The sequence below is a fragment of the Peromyscus leucopus genome, chromosome 9, assembly GCF_004664715.2.
Source record: "Peromyscus leucopus breed LL Stock chromosome 9, UCI_PerLeu_2.1, whole genome shotgun sequence".
NCBI lineage: Eukaryota > Metazoa > Chordata > Mammalia > Rodentia > Cricetidae > Peromyscus > Peromyscus leucopus.
Window position 1 is genome coordinate 12,884,127 of NC_051070.1, and position 8,056 is coordinate 12,892,182.

General features: G+C 34.7%; 1 long non-coding RNA gene across 8 annotated transcripts in view; it reads left to right on the top strand.

Moving 5' to 3' along the window:
* LOC114694123 overlaps positions 1 to 2,952 on the top strand; it is a 216,192-nt gene extending 213,240 nt beyond the window's left edge. For 5 of the 8 annotated variants that reach the window (XR_005092122.1, XR_005092118.1, XR_005092121.1 and 2 more), the window contains one exon: positions 1,886 to 2,952. This is a non-coding gene — a long non-coding RNA (uncharacterized LOC114694123). The remainder of the gene's footprint in view (positions 1 to 1,885) is intronic. The other 3 variants (XR_003734654.2, XR_003734657.2, XR_005092120.1) reach the window with 2 other exon arrangements.
* The last annotated feature ends 5,104 nt before the right edge of the window (positions 2,953 to 8,056 follow it).

The following is an 8,056-nucleotide window of genomic DNA, read 5'->3' on the forward strand; positions in this document are numbered from 1 at the left end:
AGGCATCATCTAGCAAATGATGGAGGCAGATGCAGAGACCCACAACCAAACATTAGGCTGAGTTGGGGAATCCTACGAAGGAGGAAGAGAAACGAGTGTGGGAGTGTGGAGGGGCCAAGGATACCATGAGAAGGCCCATCACCTGGCCTGGGCTCATCGAGGCTCACTAAGACTGAACCAACAATCAGAGACCCTGCATGGGACTGACTTAGGCCCTCTGCAAATACGTTACAATTGTGTAGCTTGGTGTTCTTGTGGGACTCCTAACAGTGGGAATAGGGGCTGCCTCTGGCTCTTTTAAGAAAAAAAAAAGATTTTATAAATTAATATTTGTAGTTTTATCTTAAAACAATGATTAACATAATTAATATTAATCAATAATATATAAATTATATAAATAATTGGTTATTCATTGTTTTCAATACTGAAATTATAAACCATTATGTCACATAAGTTCAAGAATTATAGTCTGCTTCCATTTGCCTATTCAATAAATAGAGAAAATAAGAAACAGAAGAGCATAACTCTGGTTATGGATATGAGTGGCGTGGAAGACTCAACCAATCACAGACCTTTGATGTTTGTACTTCGATTGATATTGTTTGGTGGTACATATGTGATCTTTATTCCCTCTTATATGTGATTATATTAAGATATGTGATCTCATTCCCTCTTTAAACTTTTAGTAAATGTGTTCTTTGGGTATTTCATACATATATGAAGTCCATTCTTATTATTGAAATCCTCATCTTATCTAATCTCCTTTCTATTCTTATACTACCTTATCCTGCTTCCCCTTATTTGGAGCAACTGAATTTAAGGAAGACTATCTGTATGATTCTGGGTTTGGAACCATCACTATGCAATTGAAGACAATTTTTTCCTCTTTCCCCAAGACCAATGGCAGACAGTAGTTCAGCAAACAGGGATAGGGCTTTCTGTGAGTCTGTCACTGATTCATAACTGACCCCTCCATCTAGAGATGACCTCCATGGGTAGTTCACAACTAGTGACTCTGGTCATCAGTGAACAAACCACTTGAATCCAGTTATCTTGCCTTGAATTCCATTAACTATAAGATAAACTGGTAAATCATTTTTGACAATTCAGTATACTCACACTACTCCTTCCAGCCATGCCTTCACTTACAGTGTGTCTCTCATTCCTACTCAGACAACAGTAAGAAGTTAAAGGAGAGGAAGAATGGATCAGGAGTTGCTGGTTTTGAGTCCAAATTTATCGTATGTTAGTGTTAGTCTTTCCAAATTGGTGGCTAGAAAACTTATTGCTGTATTCCATTCCAAGATCAGTAGATCTCAGGAAGAATTTGCATGTATAGCAAATTACATCTGACATGAATTCTTCAGACCCATGGACATTATTTGTGACAATAGAATTTAATCAGGATTAGCAGTGTCATCAACAGTAACTACTTGTGGACTTCAAATGACATGTAGAACCTCAGAATCCAATCTAATTCTACAGGCACAGAATATACAGCCTGCATACCATATGTAACTATATTTGACAAATACACTTGTGTATCAGAGTAAAATGTTGAAAGTAAAAGAGAGTTCCTATGTATTACAGTTTTGTTTATTATTAACTGGTTAGTTGCATTATATATTTGTCTTAAAAATCTCACACTGCTTAATTATTAAAAATAACTGCACCCTACTATATTTGTGTTTCATGTGTCTAATATTGTTCCTTTTCCCAAGTCCTGTGCAGATTACCACATTGAATTTAATTGCCCTTATGTTTCTGATGGCTATTCATGTTTGCCAAAGTTATTCAGGCTCTTCTTGCTTCACATCACTGGAAAATTTATTTCTTTTTAAGATATAATTTATATTTTCCTTAAATTTATGCTACTTGGTTTCAGATGCTTGAGTAGAACAGAATATGGTGGAGCAGCCCTGGAGTTGGTGTTATAGGCAGTTGTAAGGCACTCAATTCGGGTCCTGGGAAATAGACTTCAGCCCTCTGAAGGGGTAACAAATGCTCTCAACTATGGAGTCATCGATCTGTTCTCCACTGGGCAGCTGAGAGTAACCATACTCAGGTATGCTCCAACCAGGCATTGATTGAAGTTTATTTGATGTATGCATCTTGAGTAAGCTGGGGCCATACTTTTGGAAAGGAAGCATGTCATTTAAAAGGGACACACTAGTCACAGCTTCTAAAGATCATCTATTAGCAACGCAAGAAATTAAGCTGATGTTAGCCTTGGTAACCAATCTGAGATAATACTTATCATACTTCTTGACTTGTAATTACTCTTTTTCTTCCTTTTCAGGTCCCAGTGTCCTCTCAAATGAAGATACTCTATGAACCTAGCAGTTAAGTATGGGAAAATCATGGGGACATATTATCTACACAAAATTATTTATAATGATTTTATTTTCAGAGTGCAAAATCAAAATACAAATTTTAAAAATAATAAATGGTACAGAATTGATTATATTTCTTCTTGAAAAATTTTATGACATTTATTAACAATAGATATAATCAATACCAACAACAATACAGAAATATGTACATTTCTATACACCTTAAAAATATGATCACAGTTCTATTTGGGGAAAATATGCACTGAAGAGCTATCTCATTTGAAGTGAATCTTAATTAGAATGTAATGATAAATCCGCACAATTTACTACTGTAGTTTCAACTGAGATAGCAAGACCACATTTCATACAGTTCAAAATAATTTCCCAGTGCCCACCTGCACCGCACCTGTGAAACCAGCTGGGGTTTGTTTGTTCTCTAGATTTATGGCCAGACTTCCCAGTCAATGCATCATTAATTTCAGATTTTATAATGTCGTTTTCTTAGGTTCTCCACCCCATTGCTTTGGAATTGATGGAGAATAATTGAGCAAAATTATCAGTGCTATCCAAGGATGTTGAAAACAGGAAGGATTTTTTTTTTTAATGTAACACATAAACAGAAAAAAAAAACTAGAAATCTTACTGAAATGGAAAGGCAGAGAAATGATTGATATTTTACTTCATAAATGAGTGTTTGTCGATCACTCCATGAATTATATTTACTGATGGAAATGTATTAACCTGGTTATCAAACATCCAGGAAAATTAGCAAAATTCCCCTCTTGCATTTGATGCTATGAAAGCTCGTAAAAAATAATAAACATATGTGATCATTTTTCAATTACTAAATAACTCTAGAGCATGAAATATATCTATTCCTTGGTTTGTGGGGGGGCGGTCATGCCAAGGTATGCATGTACATGTGAAAGTGCAACTTTCAGGCACTGACTCTGTCTTTCTTCTGTGTGGGTTCCTAAGATGGATCACAGTTCTTGAGACCTGCGATAAGTACCCTTATCAACCAAGTCTTCTTATGAGCCTAGGTTCTTTTATGTTGAAGATGCAGTTATTTCTGTACTAGTAATGCAAACCATTTCTTTCTTCCTATGCAAATACACTGAAACTCATTAGTGAATTAAAAAAAAACTTATTGTAACTATTCACGAGGGACTACTTATTTGATTCATTTGGGTAGAATTTTATCTTTTCATTCCTCTTTGCACAGAGAATACTGCCAAGTCAGTGCTGAAACCTTGAAGTTGTTAGGGGTGTTTTGGTACCTGTTCTCCCTTTGAAATACTTATTGGCTTCTAAATTCTCCCACATTTAAAAATCACAATTAATGCTATAATTATAGAAAAATATTCTCATACTTTTTACTCTTTACACAACACATTTTGTATATGAAATATACTTTTTCTGAATACTGAGAGTTTTTCATTTACATTACAACACGCTTGATAAATTCCCACCATTTTTCAGCAATCTCTAGGTTCAAAAAGTGATATGGCAGGATGGAAAAAAAAAAGTGATACGGATGCCTGTTGGCTTGTTCAGAGAGGCTTTATTTGTGATTAAATAGGAAAGGACAATGATTTGTGAAGGTAAACTCATTACTCTAAGCAAGTCCCAACCGAGTTCAAAGAGTGCTGCTACATTGAGAAAGAAGTGAGTCAACAGTAACAGAAATCTGTCTTAATACTTTTTGTCTTCCCTTTTACCTTTAATCAGAAGGTAATGCTGATGCATCCCCAACCTTCTTTCTTTGTTAATTTTTACTCTTCTTTCATACAATATATCACAAGGGCCGTTTCCCTCTCTCCATTTCTTCCAGTCCACCTCTCCACTTCCTCTTTCTCCCAGATCAACTCCTCCTCAGTTTCCCTTTAGAAAAGAGCTGACCTCCCAGGGGAATCAATGGAACACTTCATAACAAGTTACAATAAGACTAGGCACAAACCTTCAAGTTAGGGCTGGACGCAGCAGCTCTGTAGAAGGAAAAAACTTCCAAGAGCAGGCAGAAGAGTCAAAAATACCTCCATTCCCACAGTTCGGAGTCCTAAAAAAATAAAATAAAATAAAACCAAGTTAACAACCTTAATATATATATATATATATATATATATATATATATATATATATATATCACAGACTCATGCAGGCCCTGTGATTTTCACTTCAGTCTCTTGAGCCCCCGTGAGACCTGCTTAGTTGATATAATGGATCATCTTCTCCTAGTGTCTTCAACCCCTCTGGCTCCTACATTTTTTCCCTTCTATTCTTCTGTAGAATTTTCCAAGTTCCAAGGGGAGGGGCCCAATAGAGAACTTCAATTTGGGCTCTCTTTCTGCCTAATGTTTGGCTGTGGGTCTCTGTGTCTGCTCCCATCGTCTGCTGAAGAAAGCCTCTCAGATGGTGACTGAAGTAGGCACCAAATTACGAGTATAGTAGAATACCATTAGGAATTATTTTATTGATTTTTCCCCTATTTTATGTCTCTTGGCTCTCCGGCCTCAGGTTCCTGGTTGTCCATGCAGTGTTGGTCATGGGCTCCATCATGTGGCATAGGCCTCCTTTCAGACCAATCATTGCATGGCCACTATCATAAGTTCTGCACCTGCATTGCCCCAGCATATCTTTCAAGAAAGAAGGATAATAGGTAGAAGGTTTTGTTGCTGAGTTGGTGTCCTACTCCAAACCACTGGCAGTTACCTGATTATAGAAGATGGTTGGTACATGCTCCATATCCTCCATTACTAGGAGTCCTTGCTAAGGTCAGTCACCTTTGTAGAATTCTGGGTATTTCTACTGCATTAGGTTTCAACATTGCCCCCACCCCCAAATATACCCCAGTTTTATTCATCTCTCCATGAACTTTCTCCCTCTACTCCCACCCCACCTGGTCCCTCTTGCCCATCCCCAATTGCCCCCAGTACACCCACAAAATCTATTTCCCCTTCCCAGGGAACTCCATGCATCACCCCTACCTCCCCACTCCCCAACCCCCCACCCCCACCCCCCAAACCCCTCCCCTTGAGCCCTCCCTGTTACAAAGCCTTTCTGGGTCTAGGTTACCTCACTCAGGGTAGTTTTTCCTAGTTCCAGCTATTTGACTGCTAATTTCATGGTATCTTTTTATTAACAGCAAAGTAATATTACTTACTTTCGATAATATTTATGCCTTCACTAACAGTTTCATTTCTTTAATAAATTATCCCTTTGATTTCATTTCGTTTTTACTTGTTGAACACAGATAATTCTTAAAGTACATATGCACCACACAATTATGAAGAGACAGAAATTTGAATGTATCTCTATATATTTTTTCTCATTGTATAGTTATTTCTTTTGTTCCTTCAAAAATGTTGCTTTCAAACACTGCTTTATAGAGTGTGGAGAGGAGCTCACTGATTGAAAATAAATCTCTAGTTATATAGATTTACTCAACTGAACAAATGATTAATATAAACTAGCTAAGCCAAAAGGAAGCAGTAAGTGTATTACCTGAGTTTTACTTAATTCAGAAGAAAGGAGGTAACATGTAGCTGAGAATTTTCCAAAACATCCTGAAGATACATGTTCACAGATTCAAAAACTTCAATGATTCCTATGAAGAATGAATTTTCAAATGAAAAAAAGATGATTAGGAAAATAAAGAAATGTTGACAACCAAAACTCCCAAAACATTTCAATGAGTTAGGCAAACTATTCAAAGGAGTTTTATAAACCTTTCAAAAACAATGACAGTCTGAGACAGACCAATGTCATCAATGTGCTGAAAAAAAATCAAGAGATATTTAAAATCTGTATGCAACAAAAAATTCTTCATAATTTTAAGATGATATTTAGTCAAATGAAAAAAAAATTTAAAAAATATTTAAAAGTAAAGAATAGAAGGCACTTCTAGGAGAAGAAAAGGATATGCAAAATGAAATATAAACAAGAAGTAATGAGAAAAAGAGGCAGAAAATGGTGATGGAAAGAATATATTACCTTATAAACGTAGAAATAAGAAACTATCATTTCATTATAATAAACAGTAACACAACATAATCTACAACCATGAGTTTAGAGAGACACTGTGGGAAATAAATTGTACCAATACTGGCCATTAACAAGAAAATTAAAACATTCATAGTTTAAATTTTATTGTGCTTTATTCAATAATATTTAAGTTGGTAAAAATATTTTATAACATTTTGAACTAATTTAATTATGTAGAAAGCAAATTACAAAATTAGATTTGTCTGAAAAATATTTATAAATATATTAAAATAAAGGAATATGGTTTCCAGCTGACATTGACTCATAGATATTTTTTTTTAAATCACAATAGTAAATGATGAATGGGTCAAAGAAGAAAACAATGACAAAAAATAACCTAGAAGTATATGAATATAAAAACACAGCACATCAAACATTCTGGGACACATTAAAAACAGCCCAGCAGGAAATATAGATATCTCTAAACATTTTCATTGGGAAAAAAAAGAAAAGAAAGAAAGAAAAAAGTGCACAAATAAATTACTTAATGATACAAATATGGTTTCTGTTGCAATGGTTTCCCATTCATTTCTGCCCCTTTGTGTAATTTCCTTATTTATTTTGGTTTTGTGGACTAAGATTCTATAGATCTGTTTATCCTCTCACAGAACCACCTCTTAGAGCTGTTAATTCTTTGACTTGTTTTCATCTACTTGATTGATGTCTGCTCTTCCCTTATTATTTCTTCCCATTTACTGGATTTTGGTTCCATTTGTTCTCATTTATACAATTCTTAATTTGATCACATAATTGTACAAGTTATGAAAGAACATTTCACAAATATTATTAATGGGAAAATCAATTTTAAAATTAAATCTTAAATGGAAAATTGAGAGTAAATAGAAGCATATAAAGTTTTGGCAATAGAATATGTTAGTAAGGACAGATTTTCCTTATCTTGGCGTTTTGACTTTTATGGAAAAGAAAGGAATAAAATTACTAAATTTAGTATCTGTGTTTCTATAGCAAACACAGTTTAAAAAATCAAAATGCCAATACTTTATCACTGAAAAAGTAGCTCATGGATTTTATTTCAAATGGTTTCCTGTGGAGCATACTGACTAGAACATATTCATGAAAAATTTTAAAGTATATTTTTCAGTTTACAAACCAATCCCAGTTCCTCATCCCTCCCCTTCTCCTGTCCCCCTACTTTCCCCCATCCCAACCCCATCCTCTCCTTAGAGAGGGTAAGGCCTCTCTTGATTAGTCAAAAATTTTGGTACTATTTTCTATTAATACATTTCGTGACAAAGAACAGTTTGGAAAATAAGACTATGACAGACTAAATTTGCAAGATAATACAGACGTTTTTTCCCTTTCTTTTTATTAAGCGATTTTTCTATTCCTTTTGCATATCAATCACGGATTCCCCTGTCCTCCCTCCTCCCACCCCCCATGGAAACTGATGAAGGCATATATAATTTATTATTCTGTCACTACAACATGATGTATGATCTGAGAAATCTTAGAAACATGGTAATCTATGCCCTATTTAAAATGTAATCTTCATTTGTACTTAAAGTTTTAAGATGTTTATTTTTAAAACCACACATTGATATGGTACTATGAAGAAATATACGATTAGTTAAATATATCAGAAAGTTTATATTACATGGTCTGTTTGAATTTCAGGAAATTTTAACCTCCATTTTGATTTATAAATTAATTTTCATGGT